Below are 22,614 nucleotides of genomic sequence, written 5' to 3'. Positions count from 1 at the left end.
TGCAGCATCCCTCTGAGACTGGTTTCTCCAGCAGGTGGAAATGGCTGCCTGGGAGCTGTGGATTGGTACTTTAAGCATATCTGGAACTGGGACCTGCAGAATGGCTGCCTCTTTACTATTAAAATATTTTGTTCTTAAAACACACAAGAATTGTTTTCAACTGTGGGACTTGACCCAAGCCAGGCACCTGCCAGGGCTCTGCCAGGGACCATGGTGAGATAACCAGGCTTCATGGAAAAGGGATGATCGTTCTTTCAGGAGCAATGTGTCTGGGAACATTCCCGTGTTTGGTTGAGACCCAGCCCAAGTGGGGACATGTGATACTTGTCCTTTTGCTCCTCCTCTGCCTTTCCATATGGAGGCTATTATGGCTTTGGCAATCTGGTGGTGAAGACCTGATGTTTTTGAGTAAAAAGCAAAACCATGGTGAATTCCTATGATGGAGAAGGGATGTCCTGATTGATGCTAAGGCCAAATTGACCAAGGATTTTGGATAGGAGGAAAGCCTTGAGTTGGTGAAGATCTAGTTTAAAAGGAGAGAATAGCATTTTAGTTTCAATTTCATTACTGCATAAAACTGTTTTTAATGGGTTTCCAACAGAGACATCACACAAGGGTTTTCTTGTGCTTATTATGTTGTATAATTGGTTTCTGGTAGTATCAAAACCAGGAAATCTCTCTCGATAACATAATTAATCTTTATATGTTACAATTACTCTTAGAGAGGTCTGTTTTCCCAGAACCTCATATTTAACATGAAGACACTTTGAATTTTATGTGCACACTTTGGTGCTGTCCTGTGGTTTTGGCAGTCAGTGCAGTAATGTATTCAAATCATAATACCTAGTGCTTGCATTACCTCAGCTTTTGATGGCCACCACTGTGTCACTGGGCAGTTGTATCTAGGAATGCCTGGAGTAAAGGGGATGCAAAAGCTTATAAATACAAAGCAGCTTCCTCAGAAACATTGTGGGGTTCCATCTTATATTAAAAATAAAATAGTCAAACTAAAAACATAAAAGCTTGGCTTTAATGGTCCAGGTTTTCAGAAAGTGACCTTTCAGGTCTAAGTGCTTTTACGTATATGTATCTACTACTACTGGAACATGCATAAATAGCACCTAAGTACAAAAATAAAATAAAACCAAAACAAAACCCATGATATACATTGAACTTACTAGGTGCTTCTTAAAACAAGATGGCTGCATTAAGTATGAGCTGTATTCAGCATGAGTTTGCAGTGGAAAAATACCTGAGAGCAATAATTTTTTTCCAGTATATCTTTCAAAATCCCTTGGAATATTGTGCAGAATCTTACACACTGTGTGTATGCTGCTTCTATGGAAGCTGAGTGGCTCTTGATGCCTCCTCTGGCACCTGATGGAAGTGCCATCTTCCCATGCTGTCAGGGCTGCCAGCGCCTGTCCCCCAGTGCAGTCCAGAGAGAGGACAAAACACTCTGCCCCGGTGCAGGTGGCGCAGCTACTGAATTTCACTTATAAATAATTTGGAGGGTGGAACAATAATAAAGAAGTCACGTAGTTCTGTTGGAGCTACTTAGTTTGCCACAAGCCCAGTCTCTATAGACAACGATAGATCTCTGCATTTCAGTAAGAAAGTTTAAGTTGCACAGAAGGTAAATAAAGTTTGTGAAAGTTTTGAGTGTATTCATACTGATGACCTATAGTTAATGAGCAATTTTCCTTGGCTGTTGAATAGCAATTAATTTGCATTTTTCTGTGTTTTCTTTCTAAACTGGCAGCTGGCAAGTAATTGGCTTTCAAGGCAGGGTTGCCTAAATGGAAAGGAATATAAATAAAAGAAACTGATTTGTATGAATATGGTATCAAAATACCAATATTTATTTTGGGTAAGAGAATACACCTGAAAAGAGCTGTGGGTGATAGTAAACAAACGAATAATAATTTGTACCTCTGTGGCATGTTTTTCTTATGCTTTTGAAATACCTGAAATACATGTTCTCCACAAAGAACAAGCACGTGAGTTTCTTCAAGATATGGGCTAGAAATAACAAGCCCAAGAATTGCAAGTGTTACTCTGAAAAACACTGATAATTCTGTGGGTGTGAAATCTTTGTCTCCAAAAGCCTAAGAATGTTTGTCTGTTATTCGTCAGGCTCTCGAGCTATGTCTATACCATTGTGAGAAGTTCTCCTTTTTAATATTATAGACCCTTATTTTTTTGCTGAATACTGTTTAATGTGATTGTGAATCCCTGATGTTCTCAGTAAGAATAAAATAAGTAAATGGCAGATGAAGAGCAGGAAAAGACCCACAAGCAAAAGTGTAAGGGCTCTGCTCATCTTTTGTTAAGAAAAGGCAAAGACTTCTCTTCACCATTACAACTTTTTCTAAAAGGTGCAAATATTCTTTTCCTGTATTGACTTGGTTTATTTAAACTTGACATCTATGTAAACTTCTTAAGCATTTATGCATTTGAACTTTAGAGAAAATAAGGGAAATTCACCTGAGTTCTTCATTCTTCATTTCAAAACTGCTGTGGCAAAGCCAGATAGGTTTCTATGATGTTGCATTTCTCCGTTATAATTTTCAGCTGAGTAGGGATCTGGTCACAACACATTTGCTCTCTAGTATAAACCTAACTGTTTCAGGTTTCTCCTGCAGTTAAAGCCAAATCAGTATCTCTTAATGCTTCCAAAGATAGTAATGCTCTTTAAATGAACACCGTTTGCTTGTTTGGTGGCTTCAAGAACGTATTTGGTTTTTATAGTACAGCAGACCCTCATGCCCACACAGCTGCCAGCACCAGGGAGGTTTTTGAAGAGGCTGATATTGCTCACCTGGGTGTTGGTATCTTCTCATAGCAGTGCAATAACTTTTCTTAAGTCATCCTATTTATTTAATGGAAGGCAAATTTTTAAGTTGCTGCTGCGTTTAAGAGCAGCTAATAGTGATACTGTTTGCAAAACCTTTGTTTTGACAAGAAGTTTCTGTAACTACTGTTGCCGAAGGTTTGGTGTTCTGGGCTGTTTTCTTAATGCTTTAGGCAGATGTAAGTTGGGCTTAACAGGAGTAAGGCACAGGATTGCTGGATGAAATCCCGAACACAGAGTAAACAAGCAGTCAATATGCCTCTGAGGGGTTGCTGTCTCTCCGGGGTCAGAGCCATAATAAAACAAACCTGATTGTAAGGAGAGGATCTGAGCAGCAACAGAGGGCATACACACAACATTCAGCTCATTTTTCACCCACGGCTGGGCAGGACAGTGTGTAAACATGGGCTGATGTCTGCCAGTGTTACAATGCCATTTTAGGTTTCCCTTGCTTCAATAGGAAAGGATCTGATTAGTATGAACCATCCACTTCCTTCACTGAAATTCTTAGATCTGCAGCTTATAATACATCCAGTTTCCTTCATAAAAGTGCCAAGCGACCCCACCTTTTTTCCGTACATTTGTTTTACAGAGTAAGTACTGTGAGGCTGCTTACCTGGTGTGATTCATCACTTGTTCCTCAAGGTGATGCATAAAGAAGGCTTTATTCTTCATTCCTCTTGCTCAGTGTAATACCACAGTGACAGCAGTGCAGCGATGTTTGTTGTAATGTTCTGTGTGTTTCACAGCTGCATGTTAGTCATGTGGAATTAGCTTATTAATGTTGATGAGAAATCTCATCCAAAAAGAGAGCCTAAGAAAAGAATGACCTTTTACACTTCTGGCTGATTCATCATGCATGGGGATCTTGCCATAATTCACAATCCTAACATGGCAGAGAAGCAGGTATCTGGCTGGTGTTAGCTTTGGCAGTTGGTTTCTTCGTAGCTTAAAGTCTTAATTAAACCTTTGAGAGCCTGAGGGATTACTTAAACTTACATGCAATTATCTTAGTGTTCAGGAATTTTTTATGTTTATTTTTAAAGACCTTCCTTCATTCCCTTTCTAGGACTGGAGTGGAAAAGAACAGATTACTATAAAAGTTTCTAAAATTATATTTAGGCATAAAATGCATATTATGATAAAGGACTTCTCACTGGGGCTCAGATTAGGAATTATATTCACAATATTGTTCCTGTTGCTATTCCCTGCTGAATTTTTTCATCTGATAATATTACTGTTTAGGAAGTGATAACATATGCATGTAACAAGTTAATTGTAAAAGCCCAAAAGGGGTAATTTGATTGTGCTACTGAAACAACAGTAATCAAGCATTCTGGTCTGTGGTTGCCAGTTTTAAATTACCATGATTGTTGTAAATCATGCAAAGGGATTGTGGGAAACAGAACTTTCAGCTTTTCATTACAAATGCCCCATTTTCTGTCCAGGATCACTCTGCCATCTGTCTAATAGTCTGCAGTGGTGCTTTACAGACCATTCTCTCAGCAACCCAGGGCAGTAAGAGTGGAGTGAGGGAACATGCCTGAGTATTGCAATATCTTTGAAATCATAGCTCTTCTAAACTACACTGATTTGTAGCTAAGGATTGAGTCCACTTCTCCATGTAAATGATGCATAAGCAGGCACTGGTGATTTTCCATGTTAGGAGCTACTCATAAGTTACAGATACGCATAATTAGCTAGTCAGCACTGGAAACGAAAAGAGCATTTTCTATGTCCTCTTCTTTGCTGTATGATAGATGCTTCTCCTTTTTACTTTTAAGAACAGAATTCAACTCCAGCATACCTGAACTAATATATTCTCTGCCCTTGTGTGATTTCACTAATGTATCAGAGGACCCAGGAGCGATCTGTAGAAACATTTTGAGTCAGAGGGGAAAATACCACACTCTAAAGATTTCAGGTAGTGTGTAGGGGGAAGTAAGTGTTAATTTAAAAATGAAGTCTTAATAGCTCCCATTTTCAAACTTTTTATTTTACATATTCAGTTGTTTTCCATGTTGTTGGTGTCGGTAGGACTGAGATTTAGGCTATTCCCAGGAAGCCCTACTCCTGTTGTAGATACTCTATATTTGCTGTATGGTGGGGGGTGGGGAAAGTAGCTGACACTGCTTCTGGGGGCTTGTTTCTTTCTGGCGTGTTTAACAAAATGGCACTTGAAGATAATCAGATTTTGTTTAATGAGTTGTGAGCTAGGACAAAGGAAGAATTTAGCTGGGAAGTGACTGGACTGCTGGCTCAATGTATATATAGCCCTACCAGTTTGTTTTTACTGTCTAAAAATGAGGGAAGTTGTATGAGTAATGCCAAAATCACTATTCTGCATTTGAAGTGAGTGGCATTTGGGTTAGTGTCTCTTGTCATAAGGCATTCCTAATGCTTAGCTCTGCCTTGATCTTGCCAGCGATGCTTTTACCCCTTGAGCACATCATATGGCCACGATGTGTATGTGTGGGAGTTGGGATTTCCAGGATGCTAGTGCCTACATCTGTCACAAATAATGTGAAATTTTCTGGGATTCTTAATCTGTTGTTTCTGCCTATCACATTTCACTAACTCTACTTTGTTTTGTACCTGCTCTTCTTCTCTTAAAAAAAATTAAATATTTTTAAAAGAAAATCCATTTTAAAATGTTTCTCTGCAGAAATTTACATCTGCATAAGTATATGGCATGGAAATGTTCATCTCAGAGGAAAAAATACAGCAGTCATTCTAATAATAAGCACAAATTATTATGAAAGGTAGGCAATTGCCATTTTATTTTCATAAATGCATATTTATGAAGTAATATAGATAGATGCTGTCTATATCTCAAATCAGTTAACAGTAGAGTAACTGATATGTTTTGATTAATCAGAAGCTAGTGTGATTTTGTTCTCAGTGTGGAGAAAGCTACTATCATTTAAAAGCATTAGCTGTTTGTGCTTATCAAAGTATAAGCAATGGTAGTGAAATGTCTTCTGATTGCCTTGATTTACTATTATTTTGGCATCAAATAAAAGAAACAAAGTAATTTTCCATAAAGAACTCATTATATCAGGTAGACACTTCAAATTTCCCTTTGTGTTCTTTTGTGTTGACATGTCAATAAAAAAACTGTGCTTCAGCTTTATGCAATCTTTCACTAAAAATGAGATCAGTGGCTTATGAACTCTTAACTTCAAAATTTTCTTCTTTGTGCAGCTTTAAGCCGTTCAAGTAATTTATCTTCTGGCAAGAATTTCCTTGAATTATTTTTTTTTATTATTATTATTACTTGAGGGGGTGATTAATTTAAATTTGCTTTGTCCTTCAAATATTATCTTTCACTTTCCTCTGTCCTTTAACCTTTTAAAGTAAGATTTAGGTCAAATTTTAAATAATGTCTGTAAAGAAATCTCTGCCTTTTTGTACTGCAGTAGGTACTAAGTTCAGGGGGAAGAAAAGAAAATTTTTGCAGACTTTTATTGCATCTCAAGTCTGTGAAATTCTGTTTGAGTTTACAGTTATTTTCAACTTATTCCCAACTGTATTTTTCAGTGTGACAGGAGAAATTGATTTGGAGTAAGAGGTAGAAGGAGTATCCTCAGTCAGAGGATTTTACATATATGCAAAGCTGGTGTTTCTGGGTGAGATTTCCAAAATACAAGAGGGAAGGAGGGAGCACTGTGAGTGTGAAAGTGAGGAGCTCAAATGGAAACCATCATAAAAAACCACAGATTTGTGGAGTTCAATCAGAACAGTGAGCAAAGGAGACTGAGGGGCAGAATTAAGATTCTGATTTTTTTTTTCAAAAAACAGATCTTTAGGAACTTTCTTTAGGTGCAAAAAATCTGTATTTTAAAGTCAGGCCCAAAAACTGGATGATTAGACTTTTAGTGAGTGGATGCATTTGGTTTGATGAGTTTGAGGTGAAAATTGTAGAAAGACTTATAATAGTTCTGGGCTGACAGAACAGAGAATTTGTAGGATGAGAAATACTGAACACATTTATAATGGAAAGGTAGAGCCCTAGAGTGAAAGGTCAGAAGACAGCATGAAGGAGAGAAAGAGAGAAGTAGTAGGACAGAGAGCAAGAGAAGGGAGATGAAGGACTTAAAGTAGACCAAAAAAAAAAATCCTATACTTAATACATGAGAAAATTCTTCAGATTTCTTGTTTGAAATCTTGTTTCAACACTAATCCACTCCTTTCTTCCTTGCTCCAAAAGGAAAGATACCAGAGGGGAAAAGTCTTAGATTAGTTATACTGGCGGGTGACCCTGTGGCAGCATTGGGACAGTGGCCCATCTGGAGTAGCTGTTTGGCAGCTCCCTGGTGTATTTTACCTGCACTTTTCCAAGATCTCTCAGTAAGCAGGAGATTGATGTGTCCTGTAGTTACCTTCTCTTTCCTGGGCTCTGCCTTAGAATGGCTTGAATGTTGACTCATAAAGGATACACAGAGTTTGTTCAGTGTTCTCCATAATGCCCCTGAAGCCCTTTTTTAATACCTAGGAAAGAAGCAGAACGACACCACCCATGTTGTCTGAATGATGCTATCCTTGAGTCCTCACCCATGTGGGAAGAGCTGATCTGTGGGCCAGCCTGGAGATGGGCTCTTGATCAGTACAGACTGCGCTGTACTGTGAGTTTTGTTGGTCTGTTTCCAATCTTTCTTGATTATTTTGAAAATTTTGTCATAGACTTTCTTCTGGCTCATGTTGAATAAGAAATCCAAATTTTGGTACCTGACATCTAGCCACCTCACCAGCATTGGGTCTCTCCCTGCCTGTGCATCCTTGTCCCTTTGAGCTAAGTGTACATAGTGAATAATATTTTATTACTCTATTAATTTCTCTCCACATTTCATTACACCCTCTTCCCAGGCTCTTTTAGACTCTTCATTCTTCTCACTTAATTTTTCTAATACACAGGGAGTGTCATTTGACCTCTCTCTTGCACTGTCAGAGTTGAATCCATCTGTGCTCATTCAGGTATGTCCTTGTTCATACAATACTTCCCTATTGACAAGTCTAGCTCTCAGAGATGTGATAGGACCCACCATGCCCTATTCATCCAGCAGCTGAAAGATTCTTAGGATTCTTTAATCAAGAGTGTGAAGTCCTTTTTGAAGGATGGGACTCAGGGACATAACATGCTGCAATCTTGACATGTGCTGCAGTTGTTGAGGCAGCTGGGACGTACTGAAGGAGTGGGTCCATAGTATGCTTTAAAAAACAGAGGATGTGCTGTTAGCTTGAAACTGGCTTTCCTGTGTAAATTATCAAAGTAAATCAGTAAATTGTTGGGGTGATTTCTCCTGATGGACCTCACTTCAGCAGTGGTTACAGGAATGGATTGCCACTGGTGGGAAATGCTATCGCAGGATAAATCTCATCCTACCTCAGTATTCTATGAACTGGCTCTCACAAGTGAATGGGTATAGCTTATTCTGTCTGCTGGGCTCTCTGTAGCAGGCTGATACTCAGAAACAACAGATTCATGGCATGGTAACTGCATCTTGCTTTGGTATTTGTGGGTTATTTTATGTGAAAATTTTCATACAAAATTCATGAGTTTGGAGAAGAGCACTCACTGTGGTGAGAAGCACTATCAGTTTCTCACACTGCAATTGCAACTTGAGTTGCTGGAAACAGTTTCTTTCGTTTTTAGGTCTTTGAATAATCAGTTACCAAAGTAAGCTATGTATCATAAAAAGGTTAAATCATTGATTGATCTGAAGTTCCAAGTCATAAAATTACTGAAATGTTCTGATATCAGCATGTGGTCTGAGGACTTAGTGCTACTGTAGAAGGAAACAAAGCAGTCTAAAGATTGCACAAAACCATTTATCTACACAGTTTTTTTTCAGATCTGTGACCAAATCGTGAAATGCTACTTTTATCTTTATGACCATTATTGTCAGTTTTCAGTCTGACAATGATCTATTCTGTAATTCATGCTGCGCTGGCAATCTAACTGCTGTCCACTGTTCTGATTCATTATTTTTGGCAAGGCAAGGTAGCATGCACCAGAGTTATGAAGAACAAGTTGAATTGAAAATTGTTTGAAATATACTGCTTTTTTTTTTAACTGAGGGTTTCTTTTCAGTAAAACTTATTTTTCATTTATCTGTATAGTTTGTTTTTTTCATTCTGAGTTTGGTATATTATTTTTCTTAAATCATGTTCAGGTTTTATTTCCAGGAAGTTGGCTTCATTTTCCTTTGTGCCCTGTACAGAACTGCTTACAGAAAGAGCTGCCTGTAAATAATCTTTTCAAAGACTTACAATGTAACAAAGTGAAACCCTTGATCCCTTAGTCTAGGTTCTTAAACACTGACAAAGAAAATTAGAGCTTCATTAAATTAATCATTCAGTAATGGAAAAGGAGGACTCAGGTTTATAATAATGGGTGAAGTATAAATGAACTCTGCATTAAACTTACCATTATGTGGAAGAACAAGGAAACATAATTTTCATCTGTATAAATGCACATGCTTTGTGGGAATCAGTAGCTGTTACTCCCAGGAGCATTCTCCGTGACATCTTCTACTCAGTTATTGCCAGCATCAATTAGTCCATTATGATGAAACTTCTGAAATAAAGTGAGGTTATATAAAAAATACAATACAGATTATATAAAAACCCCACATCTCTTTGCTTTAGGTTCTTTTCCTGTTGTAAATATTGGGGTCCTTGATAGGACTGCAAGTCATCTCTATATTGAGGCAATTAGATTTACAAACACATTAGTAAACATATCTTAGAAATGCAAGAAAACTGCAAATCCTTTTGTTTTTAATGACTTCATTTACCATCAAGTTATAACTGTTTCATAAGGAAGTTATTAGAGGTTATCTGATTTGGCATAAAGGAATCTCTGCAGTGAACCTTTATGATGTTCTTATACTGAAATGAGAAGAGGAAGCCCTCTCCATTTCTTTTAATTGAAAGTGTTAAGTAAATTTACTTGATTGTCTTTTGCAATTATTCAGTATTTCTGGTGTTTATAACAAAACATGAGAGAATAGCCAATAAATACCTATATGAAATAAGTATAGGTATGTAAATACATAAGTAAATTTATATTCCTAATTCAGTCTAACAGCTACAGGCTGGAAGCTGAGTCCTGCCATCAGTGGTGTTCCTGCCAGCCCCTGAAAATAGGCCTCTTTGAATTCCTGAGTCTGATTTAAGAGTGTTGATTTAATATTTTTAGAAGGAAAAACAAGCCTAAATCAATGGAGAAGTACTTGACTGGAAATGTGAATTCCACAAGATATGTGTTCTCACTTGACAACTCAGGTTAAACACACTCTGGAGAAATTCTCCATCCCATTCCTGTGTAAATTCTGACCCCATACAAAAAAAAAAATTCCTGCCACAGATACTTTCGGTTCCTTAGTTAGCCACAGATAAAGAAACCTTAATTTTTTATACTGATGGTCTTTTAGTTGAACTCTGTTTTTCATCGGCTGGATAACGTGTTGTCTTGGTCTTGTCCTGAGATGTATCAAAAAGACTTCAAGCTAAAGAGGCAGTGTGGATGCAAATGTACATGAGAATCAGAAGAAGAATTTAAGAGAAAATAAATGATGGCTATGACAAGAACTTGCAAAATGAAACAGAAACTTGTATGCATAAATCCTTTAATTTAAATGTATACATATATGCAAGCCCAGGCAGTCCTAGGAAAGATGAATGGAAGGGTATGAATTAAATGCTCAGATTTCCCAAGTGCCTCATTGCGATTGACTTCCATGGAGGAATTCTGGAGCTGTGTTCCTTCTTCTATTGATCTGAGTAATAATAGAATAGAATAATAGAATATTTGAAATAGAATGGAAGAAAAATACAAAATTGACTGTAAAGTGTCTTTTCTGTGTAGGCTTCAGAATTTGTGACATGGAATATCTCTTCTGGGTCTCTATTTCCTTGGAATATCTCTTCTGGGTCTCTCTTTCCATGGATGTTACAGGCCAGTAATGCCATGTAAAATCTTTATTGAGTTAAGGAACTGGATTTGAGATCTCCCTAGATGAAACATTTGGCTCTGAAATAAAATGTTGAGTGTCCTTGCCTGAGACCTTTAAAAGATTTTTTTTTTTTTCCTGATCTATTAGCCTCTTCGTTGTAGGGTCATTCTTCAGATTTAGATTTTAGAAACTACAAATTTTGAAGTCATGAAGAAAGGGAAGACTAAAACCAACAAAGAAATGTTTCTTAAGCAATTTTTAGAGTTTGGAAAACAGCTATTATAAGCCATAGCATATATGGCTCCTGTGGCTTTGTTAAACAGACAGCTCTCTAGCATTAAGAGTATTTGTTTTCCAAAATTGTGGAGGATTGCAGAATAGAAATATATTTAGAATATGAAAATACATAAAGTACATATGTAGCTTGCAACAGAGGGCAATAGAAAAGCCACAACTAAGACGTAAATCTTGGTGACTCTTTTTGCCTGTTACATGATAGCTCAGTGGTGATTGTTGATGAACAAAATTAAGACCAGTACTTTATATTAACAAAATATTTATTTTGAACATGATTACTACACTCACTCTTATTCCAGCAGTATTTGAGGCCACAAGTGTCTCAGCATATTGCAGGAATGTCTGGTGAGGCCTGGATGCCTAACTCAAGGATGCCTAACTCAGCGCCTGGCTGGGGATCTAGAGTGGGTGGAAAGGCTGCATTTTAGCCCTTCAGCCCTACACGCATGTGCACCTCCCAGCTGCACTTTTCACTCCTGCACCAGACTTCAGCACCTTTCTTCTTAGCAGACTTCTGTAAACCCCTTTCTTTAATGCTTAATCTATTCACAGGGGCTCCTTCTTGATAGCACCGGTCAAGCAGACCTTGGAGCTGTACGCTCAGCTGGTGTGGGTTTTTAGGCATTGCTCTGCATAGCCAAGTGATGTCCAGATTCCCTTGACTCTGCAAAAGCTCTGAGGAACTGCAGTTCAGGACTGAAAAGCTGAGAATGTACTTCAAAAGCTTAGAAAGATCAGCCCATTATGCTACATAATTTTGAGTGAAACTCAAGCTACTCAGTAACTCATGAAGAGTTACATTTCTCATGTCAGTGAAATCTGAACCCGGCTAAGCTGAAATGGCAAGTGTTAGCTTTTTTGAGGGAAAATAGTGACAGTGAGGCAGAAAACAGAGTAACTGTTTTGGGATATGACAACAAAGTGGGCTTTTTGTATTTGCTGTTTGGTGAAGAGAAGGTTGAGGAAAGTGACCACTTGCAGGTAATGCTTTGTTTGAAAGTCACCAATTTGCAGAACTTGGAAAGCCAGTCATTTAAAAATTGGGAGTGCTTAGGGCAGCAGCTGCAAGACTTAACAGCCAAATTAAACTCAAACATAGCAGTGATGGAGATAAGGTAAATGTGCTGCTATCCCCTAAATTTCCCTCCTTTGTTCTCAAGAACAATGTGCTATGGTTGCACTATTTCAAAAAGTAGGGGGGAAATGGGAGTCATGGAGGTTTCATCTTTGCCTGACTTACATACTAAGGCACCAGTAAGCCTAAAAAAAACATTTGTATCTCTGAATTATAAACCCCGTACTTCAAAGCCTAAAATGTTTACCCACTGTGCTGGTTAGTCATGAGCTTTTTTGATTCAATAAGTACTGTTCGTATGTTTCTGTATTAACAGTTTGCCAAGTCATTCTGTACACTATGTTTTTTCTTAGAGCAGTGATAATTTTGGCAACATACATTTATTGGGTGATTTTCTTAATATGCTGTATTTGCTTTTTGAAAATTTTGTATTTTCTTTCTTCACCCTTTTTACAATCTTATTTCCCCGAACCTGTTTTTATTCTTGCTTTAGTTAATATCAATAGATTTGTTTTTACATATCAATTGACCTTTTATGTGCCTATTGAGAAATATTTAATCAAAAGAGAGATTAATTGAATTGCATTAATTGCATTAATTGATCTCGGCTGTGAAGAATGGGATTGGACCAGATAATGTCTGACAGTCCTGCACTGCCTAATTTTCTGTATTCCTGTTACACAGGTCAGCAGTTACTTGTACCTAGAAATCTGTGTACTTGAAAAGCGTGTTGAAGTGATGAAGATTTTTAAAAAATGAATATTATTCATCTTGTAGTAAATTCCAGTTTTCATTCTGTTTCAGCCTTGTAAAAGATCTTTTGTTCCTTATTTCTATTTTCAATTCCTCAGTATCTCTTATGTTTCATTAAAGAGCAATCTAGTGCTTATTGTTTCTTCCACATATGGATTATGATCAGATACGGTAATCCATTATGTACTTTTTCTCAATTAACTGGCTATTACCTTGATTATAAACAAGACTTCAAACAACGTTTTTAGGTCCATGCTGTTTTAAAGCTTGTTAGTCGCTTGAGTGCGGACATAAGAACAGTAATACATCTTTTTTCTAATCTTGTACTTGGCATTTTCCTAATAATTTATCAAAAGACTTTCTGTTTTAAGTTACTGACATGTCAGCAACAGTTTCAGCTAATAGAGTTCTGGATTTCCATCTGCCCAGGTCTCAAAATATTTTCTATAGACATTGACTAAACTATTCTTCATAACATTCCTACAACACAAGAAGATAATTAGCTGTAGCTGAGAATATGACATATTTCACTTTTAGAAGGCAGTCTGAATTTCTGGATACCAAAAGAGATGTCTTGTTTGTCCAGTGAAATTGCTTGGATTTCTTGCCTGTTTACATCCTTTACAATACTGATGGTTTCTTTTAAAGGGCCAAAGAGGTGTATTAATTCCTATATTTGGCCTTGTACTGCAGTGCAGACCTCCTGAGCTATCCTGTCCACATATACACTTGTAACCATAATGCAGTGGAAAACATAAATTCATCTTTCATCCCTATCATGAGTGCCAAAAAAAATATCAGTTGTTACTCAGCTTAGTGCTGCTAAGAAAATGTTCCGGTTATTGTTATGTCAAAGAGGCAAAGACTGCCAAGTCTGTAAGAACAGAAATGTGGTTCGGGGAAGTATTTAAAGCATGAAGGGCAAGATTTATTGTTAGACTCTTAAGGATAAGAATAGATTGAGAGGGGGGGAAAAAAGGCTCTGATTTGGAACTAGAACGTGATCTCTTGTCCAGAGTAGGTTGGTGAGACAAGTGTAAAGGTTAAACAGATTCAAAGTCTTTACTATCTAAATAGAAGAAAAAGGGAATGTTGATGGAACGTTTTGTTAGGATTTCCTTGAAGGAATTTAGGGAATTCCCACACAGAGGAGGAAATTGATGAGAGAATGTAAGGAGTGAGTTCACAGTTGCAGAACATTATTTCAGCTGAAGATGTGAAGCCTTGTTATACTGGAGAGGTAGAGTTTGAAGGTAAGAAGTTTGAACCTAGAAAAGAACACAGAATCACAGAATATATCAAGCTGTAAGGGACCCATAAGGATCATGGGCTCTGCTCCTCTCAGGACCATATAGAACTAAACCATATAACCAAGAGCATTGTCCAGACAATCCCTGGGCCCCTGACAGATTCAGTGCCATGACCTGGGGAGCCTGTTGGGGTGACCAACTACCCTCTCAGTGAAGAACCTTTTCCTAATGTCAAACCTGAACTTCCCCAGGGCCCCTTCATTCCACCTGGTTGTGTCCTGCTGGTGGTCACCAGGAACAGGAGATCAGCACCTCCCCTTCTCTGGCCCCCCAATGAGGAAGGTGTACCCTGCTGTCAGGTCTCCCCTCAGCCTTCTCTCCTCCAAGCTGAGCGAGCCAACTGACCTCAGATGATCCTCATAAGTTTTGCCCTCATAGCGTTTCACCATCTGGGGCACCCTTGTCTGGACACACTCAAACAACCTGATGTCATTCTTATATTGTCACCCTGAGCTGCCCCCAGCACTGGAGGTGAGGCTGCCCCAGCTCAGAACAGAGTGGGAAAATCCCCTCCCTTGTCCATCTGGTGATGCTGTGCCTGATGCCCCCCAGGACAGGGCTGGCCCTCCTGGCTGCCAGGGCACTGCTCACTCATGTTCAACTTGCCATAAAATGCTTGGAATAACTTAAAAATGCATGTGAAGTGTCCATTTTTCCTTCTGTTTGAGATAAATATTTTCAAAAGGTTTGGGAAAAAGTAGTTCAAGCCTCTCAGTAAGTGTCACACATCACAGTTGATGCAATCTAGGGAAATAAAGTGCTTATCAGATAAAATTAGAATACATCTCAGACAAATTGTTTTGTTTTCCTTTGAGTTAAGATGTAGAGTAGTGGTTTAACTGGAAATGGAAATAAATAAAGTACAGGAGAAATAGAATAAAGAGACAATTAGTACTCCTTAGATCAAATCTCATAAGCACAAATACCCTGGAAATAGGTTCCAGCTTTCGCAGGTGCCAGGAATCCTCTGATGTGTCTGTTGGTATCCCAGCATAATGGAGACGCAGGAACTCCTGGACAATTTTTCAGGACTTGTGAATCCATATTATGTGTCTGCTTGGATATAATCCACTCCTTTTTGATGTTCCATGCAACCACAGGGTTTGCAATCTTTCTTGCAAAGCATGTAGTTTACATGGTCCTCTTTTTGCCTGCTGCCTGCAACTTTTCAGTTAGATACGTAAATGTACAGAATTGTGGAATTATGGAATTACTGAGGTTGGAAAGGATGCCTGGATATCATCTAGTCCAACCCTTGTGCTCAGAGCAAGATTTCATTAATGCGGTTGTGCTTTGAGTCCGTAAGAGTTTTGAGTACCCCCAGACTCCACAACCTCTAAGCAATCTCTTCCACTCTTTTGTCCCCTCTTTAATGAAAAAGGTCATTAATGAATATTTAAACAGCATTTACTCTAGTGGCTGTGCTGCTGGTTGAAATGTTTTGAGTTGGGCATTTCACCCAGTTTTCAGTACATTTCACTAGTTTGTACGTCATCATAAAGATTTTACGTGAGACAGATTCAAAAGCCTTTCCAACCTTTTTTCAGCACCAGACCTTTCCTTAGATGCTTTTTTGAAGAGCAAAAGAACTTTTGGCACATTTGGGTCCATTTCATCTTGTCCAGTTTATTATTTTTTTGGTAGGCTAGCTTGCGGCATAATGAGAAGATAATAATGGGCAAAGATCCTCAGATCACAATCAAGGCACTGATGAGTCGGAGTCTGTTTCTTATTTTGTGAAGCAAACTAGTTTGGATGGGCCCTGTCAACTCATCCTTTTGTAATCCTTTTGTTTGCCTTGTGGGTTACAGTAATTAAATGTGCTTCTGACAAAATACATGTCTCTCAAAAAAAAAAGAGCTTTACCTGTATCACTTATTCATGTGAATCTGTGTTATCCTTTTGCAAAGCTGCAGTTTTTCCAAGAATCGTATTGAAGGGAGTTTGCTAATCATTTAAATCTAGCTCACTACCTTCTGTACAGTACTACCTATTTTTCACACATAATGAACTGTCAAAACCAAGTGCAAATATAGCTGGTTTTGTGCTTGTATGGCTGTTCTACACTGCAATACTGCAAATAAATGGTGCTGCTGCCGGCATTTTTTGTGCCATCACATTACTTGCTGCTGCCACAGATAGAGTGACGGACTTCACTTGCAAGAAAGAAGTAGCAATATCTCTATTGATGTAAAACAGCGATTTAACAAAGTTTGGCGGTAAATGCGTCAGCAGTTTAACAATATTCGATGGCAAGGTATACTTGATTGTTTACAGCTCAGAGGATGGGGTCAGGCAAAACTGTCCAGGGGACCCTCCCATTGAGTCATGAGGTTTGGAAAGGACTCCCTTGTGTTCTGAATTTTCTGTTTGGAGTTTAGTTGTGGCTGCATCCAGACTTAGTCCCAAACTCAGTCAACAGTTTATGTCTAAAGGATTGTATGTGCACAATCAATATTTTATGTCACGTAAGATTTCAAACTTTAGCATATTACTAATCACTTTTATGGCAAGGAATCTCTCAGCCTCAAGCAGTAACCAGAAGAGGTGTTCATGCTGAAGGGGAGATCCTGGCCTACAGCCCCTGCTATGCAGGAGAGCTGAACAGACCTCAGGCTGTCCACTGTTAATGGAGTAAGATGATTGGCTTATGGTCATATTTGCACAGCAGCCATCTTTCGTTTGGCGCATGCTCAACTAGCCCTCAGCTGTTGAACAAGACTCACAGCCCTTAGGTGTCAAGCAAGATTTATGGCCCTTAACTATTGTGTTGATATCTGTGAGCCAGACATAGCCGTCACAACCACCCCGGGTGGCTGTTGCTCAAACAGAAAACGGCAGGAGTTGGGGCATATTGCCGCAGCTGCCAAGAGTGAAACAAAATGTTCTGAGTACAATCAGGTAATCAGAAGTTAGGACATTTCTCTTTGTTGCCCACAAAGTAGCTGAGAGATCTTTTCTGCTGCTGAGCAGGATTTCAAAATATTTTGGAAGGACTACTGGAATAATTTTTTCTGTCTTATTGTAATAGGATTCTGACTTTGTCATATAAAGGTCATTTCCCCTTGTTAATACCATAGAGAGTCTTTTGAAAAAGGAATTTGTCAGTAGTCCTTGGTAGCTCACTTCAGTCAACAGCTGGCTCAGACTTTGTAACTTTGTTCTACACTAAGCTGTCCCTTTATTTTTGGAAAAGAGAGTTGCTGCTCACTGCTCATTTATTCTTCTGAAATTCAGAGATCTTTGGAAACCCAGAAATTAAACTAACACAAGACTCCTTGTGGAATTACATATGAATGGGACACACAATCAGTTATATTCTCAGCCTGCTGAAATGTGAGCAGGCACTTTCTAAAAAGTGTGATAATAGAATTTGGCAGTGCATATTATGGAGTAGACTAACGTAAAGATTTACTATGTAGGGACTTGTCTAATCCACTTGTTTCATGATGTGAACCAGGAGGGAACCCTGCGTATAGGTTTTACTTTGAGTAACCACACGCAGGATGTTTTATAATAATACTGATATTATTCATGCTTTGGCATGGAAAATGCTTTCTATTTATTTCAAACATCTGTTTAATTTTTCTCTCTGTTGAAGGACTTTCTCATTTGGCAGTTGGGGGGTGTATTGTTTTGGGAATTTTTTATTATAAATACAGAGGTGATAGCCTTTTACACATTGCATTGTAGAAAGATTGCAGAGAAGTAATGATGAAACTTTCACTCACAATCATATTTTACTTTCCATTATTTATTATTTAGTGATCTATCTCTACATTAAAATAATACACATAACAGGAAGAAAATTCTGGGGGTACAAAAAAATTCTTGCTGCTCTTTCTTCAGCTGGTGGTAACTCAGTAAAGGAAAACTCTTTTTTAAAATGTTACTTTTTTTCTTGTTCAGGCTAGGGCAGTTTGCCCCTAGGCATTCAGTTTGCATGCACACAGTAGTTCTTTAGATGTTATTTGTGGGGTCTGGCAGGCTGGTTTTTTTTCCCCTGGTTATTTAAAGAGCCTGATACTGTGAAATCTGGTCTTCTTTTTGTAGTCCCACCCACTAGAAACCAGATTATTTTGAATTATTCAAGTAATGTAAACACCATGTCTGACTTTTTAAAATGCTTTTAAAAGCTGACTTGCATCCTTGGGAAGAGGTAACTTTCTATGTTGAATTTATGTTCTTTTTATTTAACATAGAAATGCTACTAGTTCAGAAATGGTTTGCATGCTGCTGTGCCAACTATCACGGCAGCAATAATGTGCTTAGGAATTCAGAACATAATATACTACCTTTTTTTATCAGCGTGCCATCTTTCTGAGACTTAGACACTGTGCTTTTAGAGAAAAAGGAAATGTTATTTTCTTAATCTTACTAGTTTATAAGTTACTGCACTGTAATATAATGTCTAAAGAAGTAGTAGTAGGCATAGTGGTAGTGAGCTACTACTCATCCTCTTGATGGTCCAGAGATTTCTTCCAGGGCAGCTGATTTTCACCAGGAGTGTGCATTAGGAATGAGTTGATCGGTCACCCTGACCTCTCTTTGCCTTTTAAATGTGTGTTCATTTTAATGTCAAGGTTAGCACAGGGTCCTGTGGCTTGGCAGGCCCTCAGTGACAAGGCCGCTGCTGCAGTTTGAGTGAGAAGCCCAGGTGCTGCGCTCAGGGCAGCCAAGCAGACTGCCCCGCTGGTGGCCTTCCCTGAGGGACAGCAGGACCAGGACGCACATTTGGATTTTGTCATGTTGCCCTCCCACTGTAGGTGACCTTCGCTGTTCCAGAACTCATCTCTTGTCTGTCTCTCCTGTTTTCATGCAGGTGCTGGGATGGCTGGAGAAGGTCATGATTTGCAGTTGAGCTGAGGGAGGCGTGACACATAGTCCATCCCCTGCTGACATTTGAGGTAGGGTGATAACTTTTGTCTTACCTGCAACTGACTTTATTACCAATGTTGGCTAAGCAGATTGATCAATAGAACCCCGTAGTGCCCTACAGATAACAGATCCTAGGATTCATTCCTGAAGGAGGTGGTAATTATAATAGGCATTATACAAAATTGTGGTTGGGATTTAATTGTCATATTTTAATACCCAAAACAATAGAGAAATGTGAATTAAGGCTGTCAGATTCAGTCCTGATTAAATTGATGACTTCACGCCCTTCTGTCAATCTCTAGTAACCAGCATTTGAGACAGAGGGCTTGGTGACCCTTAAAAGTGGTTAAAAGCCATTTTTCCTTGTCAGAGAAAAATTATTATACTGCGTTTTAATGAGCCATTTCCTACTTAGTGTGTTATTTAGGATATTAATTGCCTGACTCTTTAAATGCACTCTATTGAAAAAAATAAAGAAAAAAAAATCTGTATTTTATAAGTGAGGGAGAATGTGAAAATGCCTATCAGAACATTGTAGATAACAAATAATGGTTTAAATGACACAAGTGTCATTGAGTTTGAATGTACATATTGGTTCTAATTCATATCCAGAATGTATTACTGAAAGCCTAATCAGAGTACAGTGGCATAAATTTGAATCAAAACATCACAGAAATACACTGTTGTATAAGGGATTCAGACCTGTGATTGCCCATGGTGTGAAGCTGAAAAGCTGTTATCTGGTGTTAAATTGCTGCATGAGACTTTACAGCTGCTATCTGTGTACTGTAGCAGTTTTATGAGACTTGAACTGGCTATTCCTGTCTAAGTGTAGACAGTTGTACTGTCATTAAATAGAAGAGAAATTCTAGATACTTCATGCTTTGGTTACAATAACAGTAGGTAAAATTTGTTATCTATCCTGTGTCTGTGTTCTTACTGTTTCTGAAGTCAGATGGTAGAACTCTAGGTTCATTCATTGCACCATGGGTCTCTCCTTGGGAGAGTTGTCTATACCAATTTCACCAAGAAAATTAAAAGGTCAGAATAGTGAAAAGTTACTTGTAAAAATGCTTGTAAAGTATGCATAAATTAGTCATTAGTGACCTCCATAACCAAAGCCTTCTTTGTTGTGGTTACCATACCTTTTCATGCAGAGTTCAGCACACCTGAAAAACAGTTTATGAATGACTTCTTTGATTTTATAGCTGAAACATGTCAAAACAGCCATACAGAAAACTCTTTCTGTGCTGTTTTCCTGGTTTTCTGTGTCCAGGGAGCCATTTGATCCATAGATAAACTTCCCATTCCAGATTCCTCTGCAAGCAGCCTAGCACTGGGAGGACACAGCTTGGACACAGGGTCTGGCCCTGGTTCTGAGCTCCACCACAGACTCAGGTTCTGTCACCTTCTGTAACCTTTCTGTGTTTTAGTTTCATGTTTGTAAATGAAGGCTGATAATTATGAACTTTCAGAAGGGAGCAAAAGATCCCAGTCCTTAGGAAATGCTGTCATTTGCACAGTGCCGTGTCATATTTGATGTGATGTTGACATGGTGTTACCAGGGGAGAATTTAAACCTTTTGCAATTAAGTGTAACCATTTTTTTTTCTTTTAAGTGTATGAATCTAGTCATCTGCTATCAAGTGTGATTACTGAACAAAAAGTTGTATGGAATAAGTGACCTAAAAATCTGGACTGATTTATGCATCAGGGCAATTCAAAACTCCACCTGCTGTGATATTCCACAGTTTTAATAATGTTGGGGGAAATATACGCTGTGAGGAAGTGATTTACTGAATATTGCTGTACAATTTGTAGTGACCCTAAGAGCAGTCAGTCTCATCACACTTACGTGAACATGGCTGCTTTCACAAGATTGGTGTGATTGGTAAGAGTCATATATTTCAGGTGCAGATGGTATTATTGCTAATGACTTCCTAAAAAAAAAAGATAAAATTTTTTATATATAGTAAAGTTTTTCTTAAGATGGAAGCCTTTGACCTCTCCAGAAATACAGCTTCCTGTGATACTAAATTCATTTGCTATCAGAACTACAAAAAGGAACAGTCATTTTTTCCTTTCCACGCTGATTCTTTCCACATGGCCATGTGGGTGAGACTGCCATTCAGAGCCCAGGGCTGAGTGATGTGAGGGTGGTCACTGGTGCCCTGATTAAAGGGAGAGAGCCAGTTCCTAAGACTTTTGCTGACAGGCATCTGTGCAAGCAGCCTTGCTCCCTGCTTCAGTATAAAAATGGGTACTGAGGCAAGGCTGCTGGTCAGACTTCAGAGGAGTTGGATGTTGTGCTAGATGAGAAAAGCCCCCGGCAGGGCTTTAAAAACCTCCCTCCAACGTCCTGCCCTTTAGTCCACTCCCTTTTTTGAACTGTATGTCTGAGATCTAGCTTGGTATGGGATTTATTATTGTGAATGGATTGCACAGAGTGGGTTTGTGTCTGAGAAATACTTAGAGTTGTGGATGTGTGTGAAGGCCCAGGCTCTTAGCTGCTTCTCAGGGCAGCTACCTTGTGAATTTTATCTGTAAATATCTATTTCCTCATGGTCCTGTATAAAATAACAATAACAGCAATGGAAAAATGTGAATGCACTACTCTGTTTTAATGAGCAGTTGAATGTGCTCCAAAGTTTCACTTTTTTAATGAGTTGGTATTGTGGTGCAGTTCCTGCAGAGAAGGAAGTCGTAAAACCAGTGGAGGCAGATGTGCTGTCCATTGGCCAGCCAGCCAGCTTTGCGCTGGGCAGCTCTGTTGCTTGTAGCACCTGTTGGTTGCAGAGCATCCCATTTTGAGCTGATCAGTCTAAAGTTCATGTGTTTTATGTGTGATGTCTAAAATCAAAGGTTGCAATGCTGAACTATGCTTTTGTCTCTGACGTTTGAGAAGTGGTATATGTGCTATGATTGCTATGTATTTTTAGTGGCTTAAATCCACTGCATTGGTGTTACCAGAGCTGAAGGCCACATTTCATTCCCATTGTTTGTGAAAGAGCTGTACATTTATTAAGAAGGTTCTAGTTGCTTGAGTGTTTCAGGTGAGCTTCTCTTTATCATAATTGCAATTCTTTCTGTCTTAGTGCAAAACCTGTCAATTTATTGGTTTGGGTTTGGTTTTGGGATTTTTTAAATCCACTACAGCTTTATTTTGTGTTGCTGGGATGGCTGGCAATATACCCACAAGACTGTAATATTCTGAGATAGGTAAGACATTGGAGGGGGTTGCAGTCCATGCTTTACTCTGCTGCTAGGCTGCAGTGTAAATGCAGGCAAGCTGTTCCTCTTCCCAGTGTGTCCCTTTCCCTGTCTGTTAGATGGATAATGCCACTGACTCCTGCTGCAGACTGCTTCAGGATTTGCTGATGGAAAATATTATCGGACATCATTAAAATACCTCTTTAGAAACATATCTGTCAAATTACCTTCAAAATTAATCTGGTTGTTTCTGTGGCTTATTTTACAGACACTTCTTAGT

The 22,614-nt window shown here is 38.6% G+C and overlaps 1 protein-coding gene across 4 annotated transcripts in view; it reads left to right on the top strand.

Moving 5' to 3' along the window:
* GHR (growth hormone receptor) overlaps positions 1-22,614 on the top strand; it is a 151,737-nt gene that overhangs the window by 55,124 nt on the left and 73,999 nt on the right. For 3 of the 4 annotated variants that reach the window (XM_042028420.1, XM_042028423.1, XM_042028419.1), the window contains exon 2: positions 19,070-19,154. The exons of the other annotated variant lie outside the window; for it this stretch is intronic. The gene's annotated coding sequence lies outside the window, so the exon portion shown is untranslated. The remainder of the gene's footprint in view (positions 1-19,069; positions 19,155-22,614) is intronic. 4 annotated transcript variants of the gene reach the window in all.

This window comes from Corvus kubaryi, unplaced genomic scaffold, assembly GCF_017639235.1.
Source record: "Corvus kubaryi isolate FWS band 111438036 unplaced genomic scaffold, C.kubaryi_AGA036_p1.0 37308, whole genome shotgun sequence".
Taxonomy (NCBI): domain Eukaryota; kingdom Metazoa; phylum Chordata; class Aves; order Passeriformes; family Corvidae; genus Corvus; species Corvus kubaryi.
The sequence above is the reverse complement of the archived record's forward strand: the minus strand, read 5'-3'. Positions and strand labels throughout refer to the sequence as shown.